The following is a 25521-nucleotide window of genomic DNA, read 5'->3' as shown; positions in this document are numbered from 1 at the left end:
TAAAAATGGTTAGAATGGTACATTTTTATGTTATGTGTGTTTTACCACAATTTTAAAAACTGGAAAAAAATAAAATAAAACCACAATGAATTATCACTACTTCTCCAACCCCCAAATCCAAGGAGTAACATCTCTGGGACGAGAGAGAGAGAGAGAGAGAGAGAGAGAGAGAGAGGGAGGGAGGGAGAGAGAGGGAGGGGGAGAGAGAGAGAGAGAGAGAGAGAGAGAGAGAGAGAGAGAGAGAGAGAGAGAGAGAGAGTGTGTGTGTGTGTGTGTGTGTGTGTGTGTGTGTGTGTGTGTGTGTTTAATTTTAGTAAGATGTCAGATTATTTCTGGGACAAAGAGTGTGTGTGTGTGTGTGTGTGTGTGTGTGGTTTTAATTTTAGTAAGATGTCAGATTATTTCTCAAAAAGGCAGAATCCCATTTTCCAACAGCAATATTTAAAAGTACCCTTTTCTCTTCCAATAACAGATACTGCTGACCTTCTAATTTCTGCCAGTCAGAAGAGCATCTTTTCAGATATTTGTTGGCCATTTAAATCTGTTCTTCTGTGACTTACTTCTTCTTATTCTTTGCCCATTGTTCCAATGGGATATTGACTCTTTGTCATCTCTTTTGCCAATATTTTACTTTTAAATTTCTTGTTTGTCCATTGACTTAATGGTATCTTTTGTTATATAAATTTTTTAAAACTTTTATGGTCTAACATTTGTCCTTTACACCTTAGAACAGGTGTCAGCAAACTATGGTCTGCCACTTGTTACTATAAATAAAGTTTTATTAAAACACAGCCTCTCCCAAATATTACATAGCTAGGTCACGTAATTGCAACAGACAGTGTCTGGACCTTTACAGAAAAAAAGTCACCAATGCTTGCTGTGGAATGTCAAGAAAATGGGGTGCCTGGTACATCTCCTTCCCTGTCCGCCTCCAGAAGAATTTAAGCTCCAAGAGAAATTTTATTTGTTTTATTCACTGACATACTGTGTAAAACAGTATCTGGCAAACAGTACATATTAAACTTTCAGAATTAATGCAAGGTCCCCTTGCTCTCACATTCTTAATTAGAAATGTAGCCAAGTATTAGTGATATTTGAATAGTACTGTTATAAAAGGAAAATCCTTTTTATTAGCAATGTATGATTTTATTAAGTTTTACTGTGAAAATCAATGAGAACCAACCCACTACAGTTTTACAGCTGAAAAGTAGCCCAATAATAAGGACATCCCATATGTGAAAAACATTTGGGGGTCACTTTGATGTTAAAAATCATTAAATTGTTTTAAAGACTCTTTATATACAGGCACCAACTCATAGCACTCAAGACAATTTACTGCTTATAAATTATTTTTCAGTTAACAAGTCTGATCAAGGTGTCTAAGCATTTTCAACCCAAAGGATCTGCTGAGAAGGGGGAACACTTTCCCCACTAAACTTGATGATCAGCAACACATACAGCTTTAGGTTTTGGGCTCGGCTTGCCTACAATAAATGCAAGACAGCAGGCTCACGTTAGAATTCAAACCGTATGTGACACGTGTCACCTGGGGTACTTTTTTCCCTGGGTTATCTTGTTTCCAAGCATAACTTTACAATGCATTGTGAGACTACTATGTGTTTCATTCAACTTGGTAAAAAAAAAAAAAAAACAAAACACAAAAACTGTTTTTAAGCCCCAAATATAATGTACAATCCTTTCAACCTTTGTGTTCGTGTGAAAGTTTTCTTAGTAAAATATTGGGGGGAAAATGTTCCAGGATCACAGAAAAAAATTCCCATAACCCTCGTAACATTACAGTCTCATTTCCCTTACCCCACAAAATAAACATTGTCCTTTTAAACTATGAAATTACAGTAAACAACATCTATCTTTCAGTGTCATGATCAATGAAGACAGGTTAACATGCACACTACGTCCTTGAGTCTAAGCACAGTTTTCCTTCTACTTCTTTAGACACTTTGGAAAACATGCAAAACCCCTAGTAACACGCAATACTACTCTCCTTGTACTTTAAAGTTTGACAAACTTTAAAATCTTTTTTATCCTTATACTATCTAGATAAAAAGCTGATAGTGAACAGTGTGACAGCAGGAAAAAGGACACCTGGAATACTTAAAACATATCTAAAAACACTGTATCTGGTAAACGCAGGAACTCCCTTACTAAATCTATCCATAATAACCTACCACTCAGAAAAAGGTGAGATCGTGAAAGAAGGAAGAACAGAAAATGAACAAGAAATAACAAAGAGAAAGAAAGCAGAAAAATCTATTTCCAGGTTCTCAATGACTGGGGTGGGGGGAAAGAACATAATGAAAGAAACCTCTCATGATGACATATGTATCCAGAAAATGTATGTGTGTGTGTACAGGGTGATTACAGTTCCAAGAAGCTGGAATTTAAAATAAAAGGTTGAAGCAGCAGCACACAGATGAAAGGCGGCCCCTTTAACATTTGCTCCTGGAGGCCAGCAACGCTCAGCAGTTGGCTGGAGACTAAGCTGGCCGATCCTGTGGAGCTCCAACAAAGGGACGAAACAAACTCGAGTCCCCAGGGCCCCCCTCCCGACAACGCGTGAAACAACTTGATAAATGATGGCTCTGTCAGGGGACCGGGAGATGGAGACGTCTGGGAGCAGAGGGGGACGTACCTCATTTAGAAGGCCAAGGGGGGAAGGGGGAAGGGGAGCCGGAAGAGAGGCAGAGTGGCAGAGAGAAGCAAGACCACCTTATCACACCAGAGAACCCGAAGCAGTTTGGGATGGCCAGGAACTGAAGTCCTCGGAGTAGAGCAAGAGACCCCTCAAGGGGCAAAGTTTCCATCTTCCGTGGCCCATTTTCCAGCCTCAAGGCCAAGCTTAAAAACAGCACTGCTCTCAGGTTACTTCATTCATTTGGGGACGACCTAAAATACAGACTCCACCCCCACCCAGCCCGTGCCTAAAGGCTGCCGATCTGAATGGAAAACCAGAACACAGAGTCCAAAGCTCAGCTCAATCCAAGGAAACATTAATTACCCTAAAACAAAACCAGGAGGAGCTCACATCTGGGGTCCAACACTAAAATCCTCCTCCTTCCCCTCCTCTAGAGTGTGGCACAACCATTTATACAATCTCCTCCTGCCCGAGGACTGGTGTCGGTCCCATAGGACTGCCCTGTGTGGGGAAAACTCAGTCAACACTGAGAAGCAGGCATACAAGCGATCTCCATCTGAGAAAAGAGCTGTCGGAATTAGTAGTGGAACAAATATAGGTTTTTCAAAATCAGCTACCCAAAGAGTAATTAACTAATTCAAAAGGGACATTAATTATTCAAAAGGGACATAGCCTAAGCATCTGATGAAAGACCATCAAGCAAGTTGACTAAAATACAACTCAAAGGTAGGAACAAACAGGCAGCACGTAAAGAATTCTTAATTGACTCGAGTCTTTTCAAGTCGCTCCAATATGCTGTGATGAACTAGAAACAGGCAATGTGAAATTCTGCATATTGTTAGTGAATATAAACTTTATCTAAAGTTTATCGAATTCAGCTTTGACTGTAATTAAGCATAATTAAAAGTAACAGCAACTTGTATTCCAAGAAAGTGAAATTAGGGGATTGATCTTTGCTAACGCCCAGCATCCTTAAGGGATTACTGATAATTCATATTCAATGGCCCCAAATCTAATTTATTACCATGTATTTCAGAACATCTGATATACTAATTCATGGTTAGAGAGACACTGTATAGTCTAAGGGGACCCGACAGCCATGAGAAAATAACCATTTAAGTGGGTTAAGCTGGAGGGTCCTGCTCCTAGTAGTTTCAACTTCAGTGAGTGGACCCAGCCTGCACGCGGACAAGGCCCACCCAGTTCGTGTTCTTCTCCAAGGTTAACATAAGGCCCCGATGATGCTAGTCTCTCTCCTCTTCAGGTCGCCCCACACGGAAAAGAACCAATTTTCACCCCCTTTGGGAAAACATCATCTCCTTTAGAATGCACTCAACAGTGTGTGAATATTAACAACAACGATGAAATGATGGGGAGAAGGTCAGTCTAATGTTTAACACTTAATTTTAACTTCTCTGACCAAATCAAGACATGATTTGTGTTGATATGTGTTACTAAGTTTTAAATACCTTCTTCATCAGTTCTCCACATCAACTTTCCCCAAACCCTGGGCATTATACTAACAGCATTCCTATAAAATCCATCAACTGTTATTGAAACAAACACATAAAAGTATTTCTAAAGACTTTAGCAATAGCAATACTAGGTCTTCACATACATATTGACTTTAACCAGCGATAACAATCTATCAGTTCAAAGAATTAACCTTCCAGGGACTTCCCTGGTGGCACAGTGGTTAAGAATCCGCCTGCCAATGCAGGGAACACTGGTTCGAGCCCTGGCTCAGGAAGATCCCACATGCTGTGGAGCAACTAAGCCCGTACACCACAACTATTGAGCCTGTGCTCTAGAGCCCATGAGCCACAACTACTGAAGCCTGCACGCCTAGAACCTGTGCTCCTCAACAAGAGAAGCCACCACAATGAGAAGCCTGCGCACGGCAACCAAGAGTAGCCCCCGCTCGCCACAACTAGAGAAAGCCCGCGCACAGCAACGAAGACCCAACACAGCCAAAAATAAAAAATAAATAAATATATTTAAAAAAAAAAAAAAAGAATTTACCCTCCAGTTTTCCAATGATATATTACGCTTTCCACCCCAAAGTCAGAGTAGCACAGAAGTACCAGGGAAAACACCATGCAGAATGCACCACATTTACAGACCGTGCTAAAGCATCTCATGGTCATCCAAGCCAATATGTAAAAAGTTTATGAAAGCTATAATCAAAAAGACAGATAGGGCTTCCCTGGTGGCGCAGTGGTTGAGAATCCGCCTGCCAATGCAGGGCACACAGGTTCAAGCCCTGGTCCTGGAAGATTCCACATGCCGCGGAGCAGCTGGGCCCGTGAGCCACAACTACTGAGCCTGCGCGTCTGGAGCCTGTGCTCCGCAACAAAGAGAGGCCGCGATAGTGAGAGGCCCGCGCACCGCGATGAAGAGTGGCCCCCGCTTGCCACAGCTAGAGAAAGCCCTCGCACAGAAACGAAGACCCAACACAGCCATAAATAAACAAATAAATAAATAAATTAAAAAAAAAAAAGACAGATAAAAGCAAGTGCTGGTGAGGGTATGGAGAGAATGGAACCCTCATACACTGCTGGTGGGAATGTAAAATGGTGCAGCCATTTTGGAAAAGTCTGGCAGTTCTTCAAGAGAAATGAACACCTATATCCACACAAAAACGTATATTATGCATGTTCACAGCAGCATTATTCATAACAGTCCAAAGTGAAAACAACTCAAATGTCCATCAACTGATGAATGGATGAACAAAATGCGCTGCGCCCGTAAAAGAGAACACCCCTCAGCGATAAACGGATGCAGTGCCAATACCTGCACAAAATGGGTGAGCCTTAAAAACATCACGGTAAGTAGAAGCAGCCAGTCACGAAACGCCATATTTTGTGTCATTCCGTTTATCAGAAATGTCCAGAACTGGCAAATCCAGAGGCAGAAGGCAGATCAGAAGTTTCCAGATGATGGAGTGGGAGACAGGAGTAGAGGGTAACCGCCAAAAAGTTTGAAATTTCTTTTAGGGGTAATGAAAAATGTTCTAAAATTGATTGTGGTAATGGTTGCACAGCTCTGTGGACATACTAAAACCGTTGAATTGCATACTTTAAATGGGTGAACTGTGTGGTTTGTGAATCTCTCAATGAACTGTTACCGGAAAGAAAAAAAGTCTTTGAAAAAACACCAGGAAGTGTAGTCTGGGTTTTTTGGTTGTGGTTGTGGTTATGGCTGTTCTTCATTTTAAAGTAATGCTCCAATGATACCATTCAAAATGGAAATATGATTTTTTAATGCTCATATTTTAATTTATTGAATTCCGGTTGAACAGTAGTGTATAAACGCAAAGTACTGATGGCAGTTATTCAGAATCTATATACAAATCACTTTATGCTGTGGCTCAAGATGGAATAGACTACCTTTAGAAATGAACAAATTCGAGCAAAGGCTAGGAGGTTTTGGAAGATGCTCCAGACCATTAATTCACTGAGAACAGGAAACATGTCTATATAATAATCTCACAGTCAGGCACTATGCTTGATGCTTAACATATATACTAAGTGTAATCCTTCCAACAACCCTACAAGGTGGATATCACTGTCTTCATTTGAAATAGCCAAAACCAAATATCCTCAAGACCAGAAGACAACAGTTCAACTCAGTAATCAAAGCTTCAGTTTCCTGATCCATGAAAGAAATAACAGTGCTCCCTAAATCAGAGTAGTTTTAAGAGCTCTATGAAATAAAGTGTATTAAGAGCCTGGCATTATTTGCAGCAACATGGATGGACCTAGAGATTATCATACTAAATGAATAAGTCAGAAAGAGAAAGACAAATACCATATGATATCACTTATATGTGGAATCTAAAATATGACACAAATGAACTTATCTACAAAACAGAAACAGACTCACAGATATAAGAGAACAGACTTGTGGTTACCAAGTGGGAGGGGAGGGGTGGAGGAGGGATGGATTAGAAGTTTGGGATTAGCAGATACAAACTATTATACAAAGAATGGATAAACAACAAGGTCCTACTGTAGAGCACAGGGAACCATATTCAATGTCCTGTAATAATCCATAATGGAAAAGAAGAGGAAAAAGAATATATATATATGTATGTATGTATATGTATAATTGACACATTAAACAGTCACTCACATTTCTGTTTCTTTTACCCCAGCTTCAGCAAAAACAGATAACAACCTTCAGAAAGCTAGTAAAACATATATAAATGATGAGGGTTATGATCAATATTCAAAGATCATCAATACTGTCATGTTCACCACGGTTCTCTAAGTAACAAACTAGGAAACATAGCATTCACAAACAGAGGTTACTGTGTTGGCTGAACAAACTAACAGTTAATCTGGCATACATTTAATGATGCATGTTACCATAATTCTGCTGAATAATAATTAAATATAAACGGCGGCAGTGATCGTCTATAACTATTATGACTTACACAGGCAGAGTAATTGTCTTCAGGGTCGTCTTTTAAAAACCAGCAGAGACACTGCAGCCACGACCCACAGGGACAATAAAGCTTTGCTCTCGTCCTCCTCGCTGCACACAGTGCAACTGGAGCTGAAGGCGGAACTCCTCTTTCCCCAGCATTAAAATCTGCTGGGCGGCCCAGCCTAGAGAGGGAGCTGGCAGGAGAGGAAAGGAAATCAATCACAGCCTGAGAGACAGGAGCACTGGGTGTGTGCTGGGGGCCGAGAGGGGAGAGGGTTAGAAATAACTGAGTGTGATGAACTGATGGAGGATAGATGGGCTCACAGAACCTCTTGGAGAACTGGGGGCAAAAGAAGAGTGACAGATGGAATGATGGCCAAAGGACCCATGGGGAGAGGGTCATGGACAGGGTGCAGAAAGGTAGGACCGCACCAGCAGAATCCGGGTTCAGAAATCCATGTTCACGTTCACCATTTTGCTAAACAAATGTTAGCACAGATCATGTGCATTTATCATACAGCACCCTCCTGGGAAGTCTGACCAGTTTAATAGGCCTGACCTATGAAAGATACAGTGCAGATAAAATGGCAAAAAATGTAGCAGTGGCCCAGTAGCTAGTGGTCTGACACAAAGTGAAGAGCCAGAAACAATCCTTTAAAAAGCTAGTTCCTTTAAAAAGCTAGTACAAGAGCCCCACCCCCGAACCTAAGTGTGGAACTACTGAAGTTAGGGCAGAGGCATACACTGCTCAGGAGAGATGAAATTAATCAACGTGCTGCAGTGCAGGGCAGGTGTAAGGATGCACAGTTCCTGGGACCAGATAAAAGTATGTCCCATACACTGTATTAGGCTGGCGAGGATATGAAAGAATACACGTGATTCTATTTACTCTCCAAGACAGGCAAATCTCATCTGTAGTGATAGAGCTCACCCCAGCGACTGCATGGGACCGGGTGCGTGTGTGTTTCTGGCGGGGAGACATCACTTGAAGGGGGATGAGGAACTTTTAGGGGAATGAAATCATTGGTATTTTGTTTGGGGTGGTGGTTACACGGGTGTATATAGTTGCTGAAACTCAACTGTACACTTAAAAATAAAGTTGGTGAATTTTTTTTAAAGACTGGGAAGTTAAATACATTCTATCTAGATTTCTTCTCAAATAAATTTAGGCCACAAATTTGTAAATAGTGGTAAACTCTGCAATATATAGTAATCTTGGCTACCCAGAAGCTCTGCTTCCAAGGAAATTCCAGGAAGCCACAATTTTACCTTTCACCCTAAGCACAGATTGTAGCAAAACACTTTGATTCCTTAACACTTTTTTCCTCACTTTCTGCAAAACTTGACCAGCGAATTCATCAATGATACCTTCACTAACTACAACTTATTAAGCTGCTATAAAAAATTTTCCTTCCATAGAACTAAAAGTAATTATTGCTTCTCGAAGAAGGAAGTACAGTACAGAAAATTTCCCATTTTATAAAGTGAAACTGAATTACCAAGAGGTGACCCTCAAAGAAAACATAATGGTAGCCAAAGGCTGCTGCTGGCCAATATTTAAATTTATCCTCTACTAAAATTCACACAACAGAAACTTGTTGAATTTATGTAAGAAAATCCATCAGAAATTAAGTCTCGGGGCTACCCTGGTGGCACAGTGGTTAAGAATCCGCCTGCCAATGCAAGGGACACGGGTTCGAGCCCTGGTCCGGGAAGATCCCACATGTCGCGGAGCAACTAAGCCTGTGCGCCACAACTACTGAACCCACGTGCCACAACTACTGAAGCCCACACACCTAGAGCCTGTGCTCCGCAACAAGAGAAGCCACCGCAATGAGAAGCCCGCGCACCCCAACGAAGAGTAGCCTTCACTCACCGCAACTAGAGAAAGCCCGCGCACAGCAACTAAGACCCAACACAGCCAGGCAGCCAGCCAGCCAGCCAGCCATCAATCAATAAATAAATAAACTTATTTAAAAAAAAAAAAAAAAGAAAGAAATTAAGTCTCTTCCTCAAGAATCAGCATGGGCAAAACACTCACCAAACCGCTAGCTGTGTGATGAAGCAATTTTAAATTCTTAAAAGAAGTTCCTCTGTTGTGAAAGAATACATCTGAACACTTTAATGTGACATTATATGGAGAGACGTTAAAAAAGACTAGCCCTCTCAGGAATTTATCATATGGAAATAATCATAAATGTGCACACTTGATATCCATTGGTAATTTATTACTTTTTTAAAAAAAGGCAAAGCGCTTTAACAATCTAATGGTCCAAACTGGAAAAGTAATTAGATAAACAGTCTCGGTCCATTCACAGCATGACTGAGATCTGAATCCAGACAGTTTAGAGCCCAAGCCCTTAACTAACATCCTCTTTTGCCTCACCCACTCTACCATTCAGAGCATTAATGAGGGGAAGGAATTGATCAATATTTGACAGCCAAGGAAACCAACACGAAAATCAGTAAGGAACAATAAAGGTCTAGAAAAAGAAAACAATTAAAAGGGTATATATTCCATCTTCTTCACTCACAAAATTAAGGAATTCTAAATTCAGTATTAGTAATCATTTTGAAGCACTTTAATAAAGATAAAAATCACTACTCCTTTCTTTGTGTCTCTAACTTACTTTGGACTCTACACATACCTTACCTGCCTTAAGTCCAAACATTTTACATGAAATTCATCACTATTAAGGGGACCGAGTTCAAAGGTATTTCAGTAAACAGGGCACTCGACTCCCTCAGCACTAACTGCTGGCTTCATAATTTCACCATCTCAACCTTCCCAACGCAGAACGTGAAAGACCTGGAAATATTAAAAGAATCCTAAAAAGTTTCTTCCCAGAAATCATCAGTATACTGGGCCTCAGGAAGCAGTGATGAAGCATCAAATCTCCAGTGAATGAAATTTAAATGGAAGAAGAAAGTTTGTTCTCAGTTGGATGCTACAGATAGATGGATGGATGGATGGATGATTGATGGATAGATTAAAAGCTTCAAATTATTTGCGGTATACAGATAAAATGAAATTGCTGAAGTCCACATTTTTAAACTCCAAATTCTGACTCACTTGTAAACACAACCATCATCTCGGGAAGATGTGCTACCAGGCGTCTTTCCCCTCCACCAGTAAGGCAAGCCAAAAGCAAAAGGCAGAATAACTGCTAATCCACTGTGGCCTGGACTCAGATTTTCTGACTGCGGGAGGCTAGTCGGCACCTTCTCGTCTTCTGCTCTGTGTGGTGGGCATTTCAATGGTAGGAGGTATGGTAACTTAAATGAACTGTAATACAACATATGCGGGTACAATTTTATTGAAAACATAGTCGATTAAATAATCTTACATTAAGAAATACCCACAAATACAAATAGAATTCTTCAGTACTGCAGAAACGGCTGGCTTGTAAAAGAGGATTTGTTGAGTGGATTAGTGTAGAAACTGTGCTACGTATTAAAGGGCTGTGGACCCTGAAGGGAGAACAAACTAACAAATCAGAATAAAGTGCAAGTTTCTTTTCCTATTTAAAGTAAATAAATGTTACCCTTATGTATAAAAATTAATACCATACACAACAAGGTCCTATGTATAGCACAGAGAACTATATTAAATATCCTATGATAAATCACAATGGAAAAGAATATTTAAAAAGGAATGTATACATATGTATAACTGAATCACTCTACTGTACAGGAGAAAAACAACACTGTAAATCAACTATACTTCAATAAAAAAAATTTAAATAAAAAAAAATTTATACCAGTCGATGTAGATAACCTATATTGAAATCCTGAATGGTCACATTTCTGTTTTTACCTTATTCAATTCACTTTATTAGTGCTGTTTTCTGGTGGTATATCACTAAGGTTACCCCACCCCACTATCACTACATATCTGCTACTGGCTTGAAGCCATCATAAATTATATATGAAATAAAAAGTCAAAAGACTTTGAGATAATCACAACTGAATATAGCATTTGACTTCCAAACTGCATTACATAAAATGGCAACTATATCAAGAATGGTAAAATATACTCTCCCATTCACCTACGATGTATCACTATTTGTTAATGTCACTAGCAAGCCAAACAGTTCTAATAAATGCACTCTACCTATCCACAACAAAACATATTACAATAAAAATCTCCTTGTATGCCTAGTGGTTAGTACACAGATGCTATACCATCAGGATTTTCTGGAATACATGCTAGATTTTCAGATTTTTACTATACTTTGATGTATTATATTATAGGTCACATTGTTTCCAAGAGTTCAGATGTATTTGGCCACTAAATTATCTCCTTTCAACTGCAGCCCCAGAGAGCTCACACATGTAACTAAGAGGTAATGCTATTATTGTACACTAGCACATGTGAGAAGATGAGATGACCTTTCTCTTCTATTATAATGTACAAACATTTCACTTTCCCTTCTTTCTAGTTTATAGCAAAGGGGGTGATTTCAGACACTGTACAGTACCTTAGTTTTGTACCTTGTATCCTTTTATAGGGAATTATTTCTATAGGTAAATTAAAATTTTATCTTGAGTGCCTTGAATTTTACAACACCATGGAATAACTGGAGAACCTAGGATTTACTGGAATTGGACACTGTAAAGTACTAACCTGGAATCACCCAGAAAATGTTGTCCATCTATGGGTATCTCTCTAGAGGAACAATATAAAATATGAAGGAAACTATGGGCCATGTCATACTGCCTGTGCTCCAATGAATTATACCCAAAGTGCCAGTCATGTCCCAATTTACATCTGAATTACTCTATTAGTTATAAAATTATTTATTTGAAATCTATAGCAGGAAATCAGTTCACCTAATAAGCAGCAGCATAATGAATGAAAACACTGGGCCAAAAAGGCAGGGCAGAATGCTGGACCTTCTAAGAAGGCAAGAAAAGTGATACTGAAGTCCATGACTTGTACTAAAAGCCAAGTGCCTGTCAACAGGTACAGTTCAATAGCAAGAAGAAAATCATTTCATCTACTGATTCATTTATTCAAACACTTAGGTGCCCACTGCTAGGCCTGAAAGGTACAAATAGCTTCTAAGTGAACCGAGTCACCAGCTTACACTTTTCCACCATCTAAATAAGAGACAATTTAATAAAAAGTATTTTAACATCGTGTATAGGCAACTCTCACTTTTAAAACCCCACTTCCGGAATTAATCACTGGTTACAAACAGACTCCTTAAACACGGATGCATGCTCCAACAGGACAGATCACCAAGAAGGGCTAAGGTGAATGATGGACAGACTCCGGCCCCTGCTAGCTGTGATCCACTCAACTCCTCACCGCAACAAGTTTTCCCCCATCCTAGAGAGTGAGCGAAAAGATTACATCTGCTCAAATTAATCGCTTATGCGTATCCTTTGCCAACTAAGGTAATTCATAATCAACAACAAAGGACTTGCAATACAATTCAAAACTTGGTCATCATCGAGAACCTCTGTCTTCTAGAGACCTAGAGTGATTTTAGACTCCGTCCTCCAAATGCATGTGAAACTTGGACTAGTTTTAAACTGCACATCTAGCTTACAGAACATCTGGAGAGGAGGGAAGGTCCAAAATGCCAAATGGAAAACTGGACCTAAGGTCCTGCAACGGAGATGGTCCTCTGAGACCAACCATTCCACTTTCCTGCTGCTCAGACACGCGGATCCGGACAGTCCTGGGGGAGGAGCGAGCCAAACCACGGTCGGACTAGTGAGTGTGACCACATGGGGCAACCACCGCCAAGACAGACCAGTGCATTAAGGATCCGCTTACGAACAGTTAAAAGCAAAGTCTAAGCACAAACAGACACTATGGCCTCCAAGTGTGACTCTAGGTCTTGAAGAGTAAGTGTCTGGAAAAGAGAAACCTTGCAAAGGAAGAAGTCAGACCCTGCGAGTACACAACTCATTCCTGTGTTTCTCCACACTCCAGCTTCCAAGGTCAGAACTATAGGCTTCCCTTCATTGTTCTCCCCACAAGAATAATTTTCTGATTCTGACCCCTTTATACGAGGGTCCACAATCATCACAGATGCCCCTCATCCAAAACTAGCCTCACAGCTACCTACAGGCTCTGCAGAAGGTGCCCCCAACAAGGTCAAGGGAAGGTCTGTGCACCCCACACAAGGCAGTGGGGCTGAGGTCAGACCCTCGCCACCTCGGAGCAGCTTTACAGTGGGGTGTCGGGCGTTTCCCGAAGAAAACTGCTGCAACGGGCAATCAAAAGTCTGACTGCAGCCTATCAGCCAAAAGAGAACACCCCGCTCGAGGGACAGAGTGCAGATGCACAAACAAACAGACCACGAGAAAGGAGGCGGCTCTGGATGGCTCCGGCCCCACCCATCCCCACAGAGACACAATACCCCACTAATGGAGACTTAAGTCACCTGTAAGCTTCTCCCATTACTTCAAAGAGCTTTGAGGGATACAGAGGGACTTCCAGACACAATTTCCAAACCTCAGAAGTCCTCATTTGCCTTCAGCAGAGCCTCTGGAAAAAAAGGTTCTCCAACTTTTAGCTGACCCCACGGCAGCATCTTCCATCAGTTACCTCTGCTGAAGACCATAGGGATTTGAAACAGTCCTCATATCCCTCCCCCAATGTGAAAATTAGCAAGTGATACACAATTCTGTACTGGGAGCCAAAGGCTTCTTCAGCCCTAAGAATGGGAGCTAAGCCAAAACCCAGGCCTGCTTTAGGCACACACAGAAGTAGCTGCAGGGTACAGGAGCAGGGCAGGGAATTAAAATGGAAAGAAAAGCCAGAAACAGAAAATGAAGTGTAGCTCTAAGAAAATAACAGCATGAATTTATTAACTGGTTTTGGTTGCACCATTAAGACTCAATGGTGACAATTCCTATTGCCTTACTTTGGGGAACCAGACTGAATACACAGAAACTACCCTTCCCCAGTTGCTTCTAGTTATAATAAGTAAGAACACCGGAACTGCAGCCACAGCTATGGGTCATCGCTCATTCGACATGCAGGAGACATGAGGCAAGCTTCTAGAATATCCGCCGTGACCATCAAAAACACTTAAAAAAAATCGGAACATAACCATGAGTAGAGAAATTCCACTATCCTAAGGAAAGAGTCATGTACACACATATACAAAGATGCCATCTTAGCACTGTCACTGTACGTAAGATTGGGGAAAACCCAGATGTCCAACAACAGAGGAAGAGGGTAAATAAATGATAGCATAGTCACGTCTGATTGTAACAACAATACAGATCTGCATATTAACACGGAAACTGTTCATTATATATTACTTTTAAAAAGAAATAAAACTATATCATATAATGTTATGACACCACATATTTTATTTTTTTACTTTGAATTTTTAAATAAGTTTATTTATTGTTTATTTATTTTTGGCTGCGTTGGGTCTCTGTTGCTACGCGCGGGCTTTCTCTGGTTGCGGCGAGCGGGGGCTACTCTTCGTTGCGGTACACGGCCTTCTCATTGTGGTGGCTTCTCTTGTTGCGGAGCACGGGCTCTAGGCGCGTGGGCTTCAGTAGTTGTGGCGCGCAGGCTCAGTCGTTGTGGCGCACAGGGCTTAGTTGCTCCGCGGCATGTGGGATCCCACCGGACCAGGGATTGAACCTGTGACCCCTGCATTGGCAGGCAGATTCTTAACCACTGCACCACCAGGGAAGTCTCAGACATATACTTTTAAAATATGTGGTGGTGTCAGGGGTTGGGGGGGACTTCCCTGGTGGTGCAGTGGTTAAGAATCTGCCTGCCAATGCAGGGGTCACAGGTTCAATCCCTCGTCCGGTGGGATCCCACATGCCGCGGAGCAACTAAGCCCTGTGCGCCACAACGACTGAGCCTGCGCTCTAGAGCCTGCGCGCCACAACTACTGAGCCCATGCGCCACAACTACTGAAGCCCACGCACCTAGAGCCCGTGCTCAGCAAGAAGAGAAGCCACCGCAATGAGAAGCCCGTGTACCGCAAAGAAGAGGAGCCACCGCTCGCGACAACTAGAGAAACCCTGCGCATAGCAATGAAGACCCAACGCAGCCATAAATAAATAAATAAAATTTATTTAAAAAATTTTTAAAAGTATATGTCTGCATGTATATAAATAGACCTACAAAGGCTCAAAATAACTAATTATAAATAATCATTTTATTTTTTTTTTGCCTATCTCAATCTTCTAAAGTTTTTACAATCAACTTTGTGAGAAAAGGTACTGTTAATTCTGACATTTACTTAAGTTTTCTTTTGACAAAAAATTAAAATTGGAACCAAGGTAACCAATGTTCTGGATTTTACTGGATAAGTGGAAAGAGATGTCATAGATTATTAGGAACTACCTAGTCCAAGTCTTCAGTTCTATGTATCCCGTCTCTGTATTGAACATTTCCAAATCTACCTAACCTGACAATTACTTTCAGCAAAACGCAGCTTTTACATCCCACGTCCATTACATCACATTCTTGTACTCAGGGGAGGCCCAGATGGTCTTCCACACTGGACTGGAAGCAGGAAGCGATGGACTCACGCCAACAGCGAAGCCTCCATCTGCAGCCTTCTGTTAACCTTCCCGGTCTCATCTGCCCCATTCCCAATTCGTGTACGTACCCATTGCACAAGTAAGCAAGATCTGCCCTCTGGTGTCTCTTCCCATAAGGCAGGGAGAAATGTAATACTAAATTAAATTAATTCTCAAATAAAGCAATGCCCTTACATTATTCTCCTAGTCCAAAAACATTACTCTGTGCTTGGTGTTAAAAGCTATGTTGGGTGGGGGGGTGGGGGGTCGCGAGGCTCAAGAGGGAGGGGATATATGTATACGTATAGCTGATTCACTTTGTTGTACAGAAGAAACTAACACAACGTTGTAAAGCAAATACACTCCAATAAAAATAAAGTTATGGAAGGTACTCAAGAGTACAATACATGGCCCCTGATTACAAAGAAATTAAGAGTCCAACTAATAAAACAGAACTCATAAATACGAAACAATAAGAAAATGATTCAGTATTGTTAACTGCTAGCCTTGGGTCTCGTTTCCAATCCCAAATGAACCCACTACCTTACCATATGACTCTGGGCAAAGTCCTCATCTGTAAAACTGGGAGTTAAACCTTGATGATCTTACCTTCCACAGTTCTAGAAACAACCAATCAGGAAAAGGCAAGATAAATGTGGGCTTCTAGAATGTGTTACAAATTACCTATGAGCAGACAACAACTGAGATTAAAAACCAAGTGAATCTGGCAAGAGGAAAAAATTTCCAATTTTATTATACAAGCAGAGTGATCTGAAAGCAAATGGAAGCAAAGTATACTCTCCTTCTTTCCATTAAAGAAGTCCTGCAAAAAATAAAATAAAAAATAAATAAAAAATAAAAAGAAGTCCTGCAAGAGAGTTACTAGACTGGTGACTGCGTGTGCAGCAGCTCTATATCAGGCACAGTTAAGAAGACAAATATGGGGGCTTCCCTGGTGGCGCAGTGGTTGAGAGTCTGCCTGCCAGTGCAGGGGACACGGGTTCGAGCCCTGGTCTGGGAAGATCCCACATGCCGCGGAGCAACTAGGCCCGTGAGCCACAACTACTGAGCCTGCGCGTCTGGAGCCTTGCTCCGCAACAAGAGAGGCCGCGATAATGAGAGGCCCGCGCACCGCGATGAAGAGTGGCCCCCGCTTGCCGCAACGAGAAAGTCCTCGCACAGAAACGAAGACCCAACACAGCCAAAAATAAATAATAAATAAATTAAAAAAAAAAAAGAAGACAAATATGCATTAAACACAGTCCCTGATATGTGGAAGTTTATTTCATTTCATTCATTCATTCAGGAAATATTTACTGAGCACCTACTTATGTACACAGACACAGGGACATGTTCCAGGCACTAGGGGCTCAAGAGTCAATAGGATAGACGAAGGTGCCTGCTCGAAGAAACTTCTGGGGGGTAAACAGAAAAAGAAAAAGAAAACTGAAAAGAGTAGTATGACAGAGAATGACAGGAAGAGAGGCAGGGCTACTTTAAACTGGGTGACCATGAGCAACAGTACACATAATGGGAATTCACTGTATTATTCTCTCTACAATACTTACTTTAAATTTTTAAAACAAGCCATAGATAGAATAATCAGCGAAGGTTGCACCAAGATGACATTTGAGCTGAGATTTGAAAACTAGTACAAGGCATGTTCCCCTATGCCTTCCAGATAGAGGCAACAGCTGGTGCAGAGGCCTTAAGGAGCTGGGAGCCTTTATGAGAAAAAAAGGCTCTTGTGGCCACAACAAGAGCTAGGGAGAGGATGGCACCGGCCAGGCCATGAGAGCAGAAAGACTGTGGGGACCCTACTATACAATGATAAGGAATTCAGGATTTATTCTAAATGCAAGAAGTAGCCATTGGAGTTTTAAGCAGGAATGAGAATATAGGAATATACTTTGTTTGGATTTGTAGTTTTTTTTTAGTTACAAAGCAATACAAGTTAGGTGCTAAATTAGGTGACCCCAAACACATTTATGTTTAGTAATGGGATGAATTTACTTCCCTAAGCACTTCAGTCTCTAATTCTGAGCACATCAATGCAAGGATATTTAGTTCACCTGGGAAGGTGGCTCAGAAGCACCCTGGGTAAGAAAGAAATCAGTGTAGAATTTAAATTCCGTTACAGACATCCAACAAAAATTCTGAGCAAAAAGACTGTGGGCTAGAATTTCAGATTTTAAAGATCTCGTTTTTAAAGCAGAAAAATATTCTGGCTACTGGGCCGGCAGCAACATAAATAAAGGGGAAATGGGGGCTTAAGTCGGGTGAACAATTTGCCCCCATCACTAACAGTAAGAAAAGAACAGGGACCCCAGATGTCACGTCCACTCTCCTGACTTCTTGTCCAGTGTTCTTTCCAAAGCACCACATAAACAGAATTTAGAATCCACAGAGCCGTAAAAATTAAATTTAAAAAAATAAAATAAAATCTACAGAGACAGAAGACGACTTGTGGTTGCCAGAGTTGGGGCAGGGGATGGAGTGTCCTCTAAAGGGTGTGGGGTCTCCTCCTGGGGTGATGGAAATGTCCTGGAACTACACAGAGATGGCAGTTGCACAACATATTGAACTTACTAAATGTCATTGAATTGTACACTTTAAAATGGTTAATGGTTAACTTTATGTTAATGTGAATTTTACCTCGATTTTTAAAAATGAAGTTGAAAAGAATGAAACATAATAGCAGCTAATGATGAGACTATGTAAGTCACTGGAAGCAGTTTTGGAGATCCAGGTTCTAACCAAAACTCAAGATCAACTGAATGCAGACCTTTCTTAAGCTCAGCAGTATTGACATTTTGAGCCAGAGGACTGTTCTGTTCTGGGGATTGTAGGATATTTGGCAATTTCCCTGGCTTCTACCCACTGGATATTAAGTAGCCCCCATGTCCCAACTTGTGGCAATCAAAAATGTCTCAAGACACTGCCAAAGTCCTCAGAGGGGCACGTCACCCCCTGTTGAGAACGGCTACTGGACAACCACTGACTTCTCTGCATCTTAATGTCCTCAACCACCAGATGTCTATCACCTTATCCGAGAACTCTTCCAATTCTGAGATTCTAGTCCATATTTTGTTCACCCCCTGTGATTTATAATCCAGTGCAGCCTTCTCTTTCACTAACCTGACTGTGTCTCACAGGCTGATGCAAGGATATGATGAAATAACCAAGGAAATGCTTTTACAGTGAAATCTCCTCGAAGAGTAAAACTGGCTATATAAAAGAAGTGTTGGTATAGAAGCTTTTCCATTAAGACTCCAAAATCAGTTAATAAAGGAATATTCAAGTTGTCAGAGAACTATAGTTTCCGAATCTGTATTATTTTTTGTTTTATCTTTATTTTTATTTAATATGCCTCTTAAATAAGGTCTTCTCTTGAAATTTACTGAAACATCTTTACCTCAGAGTTTTCAAGGATTTTAGGCTCTTCTGTATTCATTAAAGAATACCCCAGGCATACTGGCAATAAAGGGTTAATTTAATTAGTTCTGTGTATGCTCAAAGAATTACAAGCAATTTCATTTAATTATTCAGTAGCCAATCGGGTAATCTCTGTGGCTGCTTAGTGCACTAATGAAATAATGTCCTCCAGTTCAGAGCTGTCATTCCAATCAGGAGACTGCTCCTCAGCTAGTAGAAAGAGATGGCAGGATTTCCAAGGATTCTCACTATGAATTTGGGGAAAGAGAAATGAATCCATTTCTTTTCTCACCCTTTTTGTGTTAAAAGATACAAAATTCCTGAATTGCCATTCACAGAACACTCCAGACAACAATAACAGACTACATATTCTTTTCAAGTACCCACAGAATAGTTAGCAAGAGAGACCACATTCTGGGCCACAAAACAAGTCTCAATAAATTTTAAAGGATGCAAGTCATATAAAGTAACTCATCTGACCAAAATGGAATTAAGTTAAAAATCAATAATAGATTTGGAAGTTTTAGCCACAGCAATCAGAGAAGAAAAATAAAAGGAATCCAAATCGGAAAAGAAGAAGTAAAACTGTCACTGTTTGCAGATGACATGATACTATACATAGAGAACCCTAAAGATGCTAACAAAAAACTACTAGAGTTAATCAATGAATCTGGTACAGTAGCAGGACACAAAAATAATGCACAGAAATCTCTTGCATTCCTATACACTAATGATGAAAAACCTGAAAGAGAAATTAAGGAAACACTCACATTTACCACTGCAACAAAAAGAATAAAATACCTAGGAAAATAAACCTACCTAAGGAGCCAAAAGACCTGTATGCAGAAAACTATAAGACAATGATGAAAGCAATTAAAGACGATACAAACAGTTGGAGAGATATACCATGTTCTTGGATTGGAAGAATCAACACTGTGAAAATGACTATACTACACAAAGCAGTCTACATATTCAATGCAATCCCTATCAAACTACCAATGCCATTTTTCACAGAATGAGAACAAAAAATTACACAATTTGTATGGAAACACAAAAGCCCCTGAATAGCCAAAGCAATCTTGAGAAAGAAAAACAGAGCTGGAGGAATCAGGCTCCCAGACTTCAGAGTATAGTACAAAGCTACAGTAATCAAGACAGTATGGTACTGGCACAAAAACAGAAATATAGATCAATGGAACAGGACAGAAAGCCCAGAGATAAACCCACGCACATATGGTCACCTTATCTTTGATAAAGGAGGCAAGAATATACAATGGAGAAAAGACAGCCTCTTCAATAAGTGGTGCTGGGAAAACTGGACAGCTACATGTAAAAGAAGGAAATTAGAACACTCCCTAACACCATACACAAAAATAAACTCAAAATGGATTAAAGACCTAAATGTAAGGCCAGACACTATAAAACTCTTAGAGGAAAACACAGGCAGAACACTCTGACATAAATCAGAGCAAGATCCTTTTTGACCCACCTCCTAGAGAAATGGAAATAAAAACAAAAATAAATAAATGGGACCTAATGAAACGTAAAAGCTTTTGCACACCAAAGGAAACCATAAGCAAGATGAAAAGACAACCCCCAGAATAGGAGAAAATATTTGCAAACGAAGCAACAAAGGATTAATCTCCAAAATATACAAGCAGTTCATGCAGCTCGATATCAAAAAACCAAACACTCCAATCTAAAAATGGGCAGAAGACCTAAATAGACATTTCTCCAAAGATATACAGATTGCCAACAAACACATGAAAGGATGCTCAACATCACTGATCATTCAAGAAATGCAAATAAAAACTGCAATGAGGTATCACCTCACACCAGTCAGAATGGCCATCATCAAAAAATCTACAAACAATAAATGCTGGAGAGGGTGTGGAGAAAATGGAACCCTCTTGCACTGTTGGTGGGAATGTAAATTAATACAGCCACTAGGGAGAAGAGTATTGAGGTTCCTTAAAAAACTAAAAACAGAACTATCATATGACCCAGCAATCCTACTACTGGGCATACACCTGGAGAAAACTGCAATTCAAAAAGAGTCATGTACCACAATGTTCATTGCAGCACTATTTACAATAGCCAGCACATGGAAGCAACCTAAGTGTCCATCGACAGATGAATGGATAAAGAAGACGTGGCACATCTATACAATGGAATATTACTCAGACATAAAAAGAAACGAAATTGAGTTATTTGTAGTGAGGTGGATGGACTTAGAGTCTGTCATACAGAGTGAAGTAAGTCAGAAAGAAAAAAACAAATACCATAAGCTAACACATATATACGGAATCTAAAAAAAAAAAAAGGTTCTCATGAACCTAGGGGCAGGACAGGAATAAAGACGCAGATGTACAGAATGGACTTGAGGACACAGGGAGGGGGAAGGGTAAGCTGGGACAAAGTGAGAGAGTGGCACTGACATATATACACTACCAAATGTAAAACAGATAGCTAGTGGGAAGCAGCTGCACAGCACAGGGAGATCAGCTCAGTGCTTTGTGACCACCTAGAGGGGTGGGATAGGGAGGGTGGGAGGGAGACGCAAGAAGGAGGGGATATGGGGATATATGCATGCATATAGCTGATTCACTTCGTTATACAGCAGAAACTAACCAATATTGTAAAGCAACTATACTCCAATAAAGCTGTTAAAAAAAAATCAATAATAGAAAGCTCTCTGAAAAATTCCCAAGTACCTGAAACTAAATTAACATACTTCTAAATAACGCATAGGTTCAGGAAGAAATCAAAAGGAAAAGGGTCAAAGTCTGAATGCTTTCCCTCAGATGAAGAACAAGATAAGGATGTCTGCTCTGGCTGCTTCTACCTGATGTTTTATGGGAAGTTCTAGACAGAGCAATACGGCAAGAAAAATAAGAGGTACCCAGATGGGAAAGAAGCAAAACTGTCTTATTTGCTGATAACATTATCATCTATGTTGAAAATCCAATGGAATCTACAAAAAAACTGCTAAAACAAGTGAGGTTAGGACAATTAGATATAAGCTCAATATAAAAAACTCAAGGGCATTTCTGTAAACTAGCAAAGAACAATTGGAATTTTTAAAAATGTACAACAGAAGAAAAAAAGTATAAAATGCTTCAGGAAAAATCTAACAAAAGGTAGGACCTCAACTGAAAAATATAAAATTTTCCTCTGAGAAACTAAAACGATCTGAACAGAGAGAGAATACTAAATACTATTAAAAGGTCAATTTTCCACAAAATGATCTATATATTCAACACAATCCCAATCAAATTCTCAGTAATTCTAAAATTCATATGGAGGGACTTCCCTGGTGGTCCAGTGATTAAGAATCCACCTTCCAATACAGGGGACACAGGTTTGATCCCTGGTCGATCCCACATGCCACGAGACAACTAAGCCCATGCACCGCAGCTACTGAGGCCATGCGCTCTGGAGCCTGAGAGCCACAACTAGAGAGAAGCCCGAGTGCCACAACAAAAGACACGACACAGCCAAATAAATAAATGAAAAAAATTTTTAATTCATATGAAAATGCAAAGGACATAAAATAGCCAAAACAACAGAAAATGAACAACAGAGTGAACATTACTAACGTTTTTTAATCTTAAGACTTACTACAAAACTACAGTAATCAAGACACTGTGGTATCAGCCTAAAAACAGACAAATTCAATAATGAAATAGAATAAACAGTCCAGAAGTGAGCCCACACATATACAGGCAACTGATTCTTGACAAAAGGACAAAGGCAATTCAGTGAATAAAGGACAGCCTTTTCAACAAATGGTGCTAGAACATACTCAAAACAAAACAACAAATTTGATTAATGCCTCACACCATACGCAAAAACCAATTCAAAATGGATCATAGGCCTAAATATAAAATCTAAAACAATAAAACTTCCTAAAGAAATCGTAAGAGGGGCTTCCCTGGTGGTCCAGTGGTTAAGACTCCATGCTTCCACGGCAGGGGGCACAGGTTCACTCCCTGGTCAGGGAGGTTCCGAACGCCGTGAGGTACGGTCAAAAAAAAAAAAAGAAAACATAAGAGAAAAGCTTTGTGACCCCAGGCAAGGAAAAAATGTCTTAGATATGATGATAATAAAAGCACATCCATAAAAGAATAAATTGATAAATTAGAATTCATCAAAATTCTAAACTTCAGAAAAGACAACCCACAGACTGAGAGAAAATATATGTAAAATAACATTTTCTGATAAAGGACTTGTATCCAGAATACATACACTTAATAGACTAACTGGGGGCTTCTCTGGTGGCGCAGTGGTTGAGAATCCGCCTGCCAATGCAGGGGACACGGGTTCGAGCCCTGGTCTGGGAAGATCCCACATGCCGCGGAGCAACTAGGCCCGTGAGCTGCAATGACTGAGCCTGCGCGACTGGAGCCTGTGCTCCGCAACAAGAGAGGCCGCAATAGTGAGAGGCCCGCACACCGCGATGAAGAGTGGCCCCCGTTTGCCGCAACTAGAGAACGTCCTCGCGCAGAAACGAAGACCCAAAACAGCCATAAATAAATAAATAAATAATTTTAAAAAAAAAATAGACAAACTGGGATTTCCCTGGTGGAGCAGTGGTAAAGAATCCGCCTGCCAATGCAGGGGACACAGGTTCAATCCCTGGTCCGGGAAGATCCCACATGCTGCAGAGCAACAAAGCCCGTGCACCACAACTACTGAGCCTGCACTCTAGAGCCCACAAGCCATAGCTACTGAGCCCACGTGCTGCAACTACTGAAGCCCGCACACCTAGAGCCCGTGCTCAGCAACAAGAGAAGCCACCGCAATGAGAAGTCTGCGCACCGCAACGAAGAGTAGCCCCTGCTCGCCACAACTAGAGAAAGCCCACACACAGCAACAAAGACCCAACACAGCCAAAAATAAATAAATAATTTATTTTTTAAAAAAAGAGGGGCTTCCCTGGTGGCGCAGTGGTTAAGAATCCGCCTGCCAATGCAGGGGACACGGGTTCGAGCCCTGGTCTGGGAAGATCCCACACGCCGCGGAGCAGCTGGGCCCGTGAGCCACAATTACTGAGCCTGCGCGTCTGGAGCCTGTGCTCTGCAACAAGAGAGGCCGCGATAGTGAGAGGCCCGCGCACTGCGATGAAGAGTGGCCCCCGTTTGCCACAACTGGAGAAGGCCCTCGCACAGGAACTAAGACCCAACACAGCCATAAATAAAAATAAATAAATAAATAAAAAAAAAAGAAAATAGACAAACTAATTTTTAAAATGAGCAAAAGATCCTAATGGAAATTTCATCAAAGATATGTGAATCACTAATAAACACATGAAAAGGTATTGATCATCATTAGCATTAGGGAGATACAAATCAAAACCACAAAGAAGTACCACTCCACACCCACTAGACTGTCATAATGTACAGACAATAATGAGTACTAACAATGATGGGAGAAACTGGAACTGGTGCAGCCACTTTGGTAAGTAAATTTGGCAGTTTATTAAAAAGTTAAACACAACTCCAATCCCACTCCTGGATATCCACCCAAAAGAAAAGAAAATACATGTCCACACAAACACCCATGAGCAAATACACAAAGCTATTATTCACACCAGCCAAACAGTGGAAACAACCCAAATGTCTACCATCTCATGAAAGGATCAACAAAAAGGAGGAGTACATCCATGCAATGGAATACTATTCGGTCAGAAAATATTCAAGGGACTTCCCTGGTGGTCCAGTGGTTAAGACTCGGCGCTTCCACTGCAGGGAGCTCAGGTTCAATGCCTGCCTGGTCAGGGAACTAAGATCACGCATGCCATGCGGCCAAAAATAAAAGTATTCAAAACAGAAAGAATGAGGACATGTCTAAAAGACACAGGCTAACCTGAAAGAACTCCCAAAGGCCAAGGCTAGAACAATTTGAGCAACAAAACTCACAGAATAAGACGAGTATCCAGAGTCTCCAGCTGGCAGTAACAGACTGAGGAGACAGGATAACTAAGTGTAATGCGGCATGCAGGACTGAGACCTGAAACAAAGACACACGGGGGAAACTGCAGAAACCGAACAACGTCTGAGTTTAGTTAGCAGTACTGTACCAAAGTTAATATCTTAGTTTTGACAAGTGTACCATGGTTGTGTAAGATTAAATATTAGGAAAGCTGGGTAAAGGGTATTCAGCAGGAGTCAGCAAACTAACGCCCACGGGCCAAATCCAACCTGCCATCTGCTTTTATAAAGTTTTACTGGGGGAGTTCCCTGGTGGTCCAGTGGTTAGGACTCAGCGCTTTCACTGCCAGGGCCCGAGTTCAATCCCTGGTCCAATCCCTGGTGGTGGACCTAAGATCCCGCAAGCTGCATGGCACGCCCCCCAGAAAAAGGTTTCATTAGAACACAGCCATGCACGTTCATTTACTCATAATCCGTCTATGGCTACTTCTGCCTTACACTGGCAGAACTGAGCAGTTCCAAGAAAGACCACCTGTCCACAAAGCTTAA

At 40.9% G+C, this 25521-nt stretch overlaps 1 protein-coding gene across 4 annotated transcripts in view; it reads right to left on the bottom strand.

Annotated features, from left to right (window-relative positions):
• The window catches only part of CECR2 (CECR2 histone acetyl-lysine reader), a 154469-nt gene that overhangs the window by 101841 nt on the left and 27107 nt on the right, over positions 1 to 25521 (bottom strand). The gene's annotated exons all lie outside the window — the stretch shown is intronic.

Source organism: Balaenoptera physalus (genome assembly GCF_965194825.1).
Source record: "Balaenoptera physalus genome assembly, chromosome: 13".
NCBI lineage: Eukaryota > Metazoa > Chordata > Mammalia > Artiodactyla > Balaenopteridae > Balaenoptera > Balaenoptera physalus.
Note: the sequence above shows the minus strand (reverse complement) of the source record. Positions and strands in the feature narration are given on the sequence as shown.